The sequence below is a fragment of the Saccopteryx bilineata genome, chromosome 2, assembly GCF_036850765.1.
Source record: "Saccopteryx bilineata isolate mSacBil1 chromosome 2, mSacBil1_pri_phased_curated, whole genome shotgun sequence".
NCBI lineage: Eukaryota > Metazoa > Chordata > Mammalia > Chiroptera > Emballonuridae > Saccopteryx > Saccopteryx bilineata.
Window position 1 is genome coordinate 244459682 of NC_089491.1, and position 4623 is coordinate 244464304.

At 45.0% G+C, this 4623-nt stretch overlaps 1 pseudogene; it reads left to right on the plus strand.

Moving 5' to 3' along the window:
- Positions 1-1955: 1955 nt before the first annotated feature.
- LOC136322459 (heat shock protein HSP 90-alpha pseudogene) lies at positions 1956-3081 on the plus strand (annotated as a pseudogene).
- The last annotated feature ends 1542 nt before the right edge of the window (positions 3082-4623 follow it).

A 4623-nucleotide genomic window follows, 5' to 3' on the forward strand; every position in this document is an offset into this window, starting at 1 on the left:
GCTGATGGATAGAGGCCCTCATGCTTTCTGAAATTGTCAGACTAAGGAAACACAACTGTTGTCCCAAACTGTGGCATTTCCCCCCTGATCCATTGCCTCTGCAGGAGGGCTGATGTGGTTCTCTTGTTTATTGTTCAAGGGAGAGAAACAACCTGCCTGCACTGTCTATTCTGGGATGTTCTGGCCCAGATGTGCGGAAGAGGCCAGTTTAGTAACAGAGACCCACATTTGGAGTCAACCCACAGCCTCACCAAGGCCCTGCCCAGGGACCTGCTGATGGTGGCTCCTGCTGCTGCCTGTACCCCCCTCTTCTGGGCTCTCCAGACTCCCAAACTCAGGACTGTCTTCCCTCCAGGACCCTGTCGCCCACTCTTCTGCCAGCATGCCTTCACTCCTCCACTACTGCTCTGTGTGCCCCCACCGGGAAAGGCCAGCTATGTAGTGGCTGCCACCATGGGCTTTGAATTTCCAAATGGGCCTAATCTAAGCTTGCCTACCAACTAGCTGTGTGGCCATTGACAAGTAGCATACCCCTTCAAGCCTCAGTTTCTTAATTATAAAATAAGAATTTATATCTATGTTTTAGAGTGGCCCATCATTAAATCGGCCAGTTCCTTCCTTCCTATATTTCCTGGCCTAATTCAAGTCACATCTCTTCCTTGAAACCTACCATGGTCCTGGATGGTTGGCTTAGTGGATAGAGAATTGGCCTGGCATGCAGATGTCCTGGGTCAGAGCACACATGAGAAACGACCATCTGCTTCTCTTCCCTCTCCTCCTTCTCTATCTATTCCCCTCTTGCAGCCAATGGCTTAGTTGGGCTGAGCATCAGCCTTAGGCACTGAGGATAGCTTGGTTGATTTGAGCATCAGCCCCAGACGGAGGTTGCCTAGTGGATTCTGATTGGGGCGCATGCAGGAGTCTGTCTCTCTATCTTTCCTCCTCTCACTTAAAAAAGAAAAGAAAAGCAAAAAGCAGCCCACCCTGACTAAAGTGCCTCAAATTGTATTCCTTTGCCTTGCTTGAGAACCTCATAAAGTTTGGGTATGATGATTTATACAATAAATCCATTTAAGACATAGTTCCTGAGCACCAACCATGCACCAGACTCTTTCCTAAGAATTTCCTAGTTGCAAGCCAGTTTCGTTGGGACAAGATCACACCTTATTTGCCCTTTTCCACTAGATCACCCAGCACAGTGCTGGGCACTTAGCAGGGGCTCAGTAAGTACTTTTAATTGCTGGGAGGGTGATTATCAGGAATCAGTGACCTGCATACACTGAGTGGCCATGTACTAGGAGCTATCAGACAGGGACAAAGAAACAGGAGCCACTGTGCTTAACTTTAGAGGTCTGAAAAATAGGCAAACTCACAAGGTAATGGCAGAGAACATAGAAGGTAATCAATTAATCATGTCCTAGAGTTTGTTTCCAAAGAGCCTGAGAGGATGTCTACCCCAACCCCAAACCCCCCCGTCCAAAGTGAGAACCTTTCCTTAACATCCCTGTTTGAGTATTTCCACCTTTTTGGACTATCCCAGAAGCAGGGGGCTCATTAAGCACAAATAAGCCTATTTGCTTCCACACACCTTAAATGATAGGTCTTCTTACAACCCCAATTCACAGGTACCAAATATTCCTTTGAACACATGTCCAAAGAATATAAACTCTCTCCTGCAGATCAACTCTTTATATGCTCTAAGACCACTGAATCCTTCCGCCTGAACCATGCCGAGCCTCGCTTACCTTTTGCCAGGCTCCATCAGAAGTGGTCTTCAGACTCCTTGTTGCCTGGTTTGATGATGTGACGCTGAGACAGGGAAGTCTGTCATGTCTAGCCAGGGCAGGGGGCTGCTAGTCTCCCTCAGACACTGTGTTCTGCAAATGCAGTCTGAGGAGGCATCGTCTTCTTTTTTCTTTTGATCAATGATTTGAACGCCACATTAACATATGGGGATGCATATATTCCAGAGAGTTTCCATCCTGGATAACTGTGAGGAGCTGATCCCTGAATATCTGAACTTCATTAAAGGTGTGGTGGACTCTGAAGATTGCCCTCTAAATTCTTCCCAGGAGATGTTGCAACAAAACCCCATTTTGAAAGATATCAAAGAATTTGGTAAAAAAAAAAAAGATGCTTAGAACTCTTCACTGAACTAGCAGAAGATCAGGAGAACTACAAAAAAGTCTTATGAGCAGTTCTCTAGAAATAGTAAGTTTAGAATACATGGAGACTCTCAAAATCAGAAGTTCTCAGAGCTGTTAAGATTTCCCTCCAGGACTTTGCATGAGGGTGAAGGAGAACCACAAACATGTTGATTGCAGCACAGGTGAGACCAAGGACCAGGTAGGTAATGTGGCCTTCATGGAATGCCTTCAGATCATGGCTCAGAAGTGATCTACGTATAATATCGAGTCTATTGATGAGTCCTGGTGTGCAGCAGCTGAAGGGGCTTGACGGGAAGCCTTTGGTGTCAGTCACCAAAGAGGGCTTGGAACTTCCAGAAGATGAAGAAAAGTAAACAAAACAAAACAGGAAAAGAGAGAAAACCTCTGCAAAATCATGAAGGACATCTTGGAGAAAGAAGTGGGGAGGGTGGTTGTGTCAAGTTGATTGGTGACATCCCCACGCTGCATTGTCGCAAGCACTTATATCTGGACAGCGAATGGGCAAAGAATCATGAAAGCTCAAGCCCTGAGAGACAGCTCAATGGTGGGTGACATGGCAGCAAAGAATCAGTGAGAGAACCACCCAGATCCATCATCAAGACCTCAAGGTAGAAGGCGCAGGCTGACAAGAACGACAAGTCTGTAAAGGATCTGGTCATCCTGCTCTACGAGACTGCACACTTGTCATCTGGCTGCAGTCTGGAAGACTGCCCCCACCCCAGACACACGCCGCTGAGATCTGCGGGATGATTGAACTTGATCTTGGTATTGATGAAGATGACCCCAATGTAACTGAAGAAATGCCATTTTGGGAGGGGACGACTGCACGTCTGGCATGGAGGAAGTAGACCAAGCTTCCCTGAACAATGACCTGCTCATGTGTTCGATACTTTACCTTCATCTGCTTGGATAATATACCACTCACAAAAATTAAGGGATATTTCAAAATGAATATGAAGTGGTAAAATATCCCCTAATTTTTGTGAGCAGTGTATATTTTCAAGGACTTGGTTTTTGTGAACATTTAAAAAATATCCCCTAATATTTGTGAACAGTGTATATTTTCAAGGACTTTGTTTTTGTGAACATTTAAAAAATATGTATGACAAAAACTACTTATAAGGAAGATAAAGTTTCTTGCCGCTTCCAAGTGTGCAATACTGGGCTACTTTAGGCACAAAAGCAGAGCTAGGTTTTCTTTTCTAGTTTCACATTGGCTTATTTGAGCTGAATGATGTTATGTTTGTTGCGTGTGTAACCTAATGAATGTTAGCTTTATGGTGTAAGTTTAGCTCTCAAGGGGATTCCTGAGCAGACAAATCTTTTGTCACTGAAGTGTTTTGAGATTTACATACACGATTAGGACAACTTTCATCCTCAGGATCTATTGTTTAAAACAAGGGTCAGGACTTATGGCTCCCGAGCCAGATGTGGCTCTTTTGATAGCTGCATCTGGCTCGCAGACAAATCTTTAATAAAAAGAATAAAAACGTTAAAATATAAAACAGTCTCATGTATTACAATCCATTCATTTCCTACCGCTCATGTTCATGGTTGCGGGTGGCTGGAGCCAATCACAGCTGTCCTCTGGGGCAACACCAAATTTTTATTGGATAAGGAGTAACATACACGGGTCGTTGTATGGCTCTCACGGAATTACATTTTAAAATATGTGGCGTTCATGGCTCTCTCAGCCAAAAAGTTTCCTGACCTCTGGTTTAAAACTTCCATCCTCATAGTCATAAAGTGCAAGTCCGGCCTCTAGAAATTAGTATGCTAAACTGAATCAACTTGATGGAAGCCACTATCTACAGGGCTTGTTTCCAAAGAAAAGAACTGTTTAGAGTAGCGAGATTATAAACTGATGGACGCATGTGGTGAAGCCCTTCGAAGTAACACCCTGGGAACAAGATTTGTGAATGGAAATGTACTGCTCAAATCCCTTTCTGATTTAAAAGATTATAGCAAACAGAAAAATTAAAAAGAAAAAAAGAGAAGAACTCACGGGCATGACTCATGAATTAACTCAGCTGTCTCAGCGGAGGCGCAGCATAGAAATGGAGTTATAGCAGTGTAGACACTGCCAGTTTGGAGGAGAGGGGACAGAAAAAGCTGGAAGGAATCAAGGAAGGCTGTCACACCTCTGAGACTCTGCAAGGTGGGGGATCACTGAGCTATTCAGCTGCAAATGTGCACTAACTACCCGTCCAGGAAAGAAAAGCAGGTGATTCAGAGAATGCCGGGGCTGCTGCCCTACCCACAAGTCCTCAGGGCACAGGTCCTGGAAGGAGAGTTCTCTCTACTTCAGTTTCAAAGAATGGAACCACTGTCCTTGCAGAGAGGTGCCCTGTGGGCAGGGTCAGCAGAGCCAAAACGGGCACCTTGCCAAGTTGTAAAGGTGACGTTGCTACTCCACTGGGCCTGAAGGGAAGGGCGTTGGGCCAGAGAATATTAT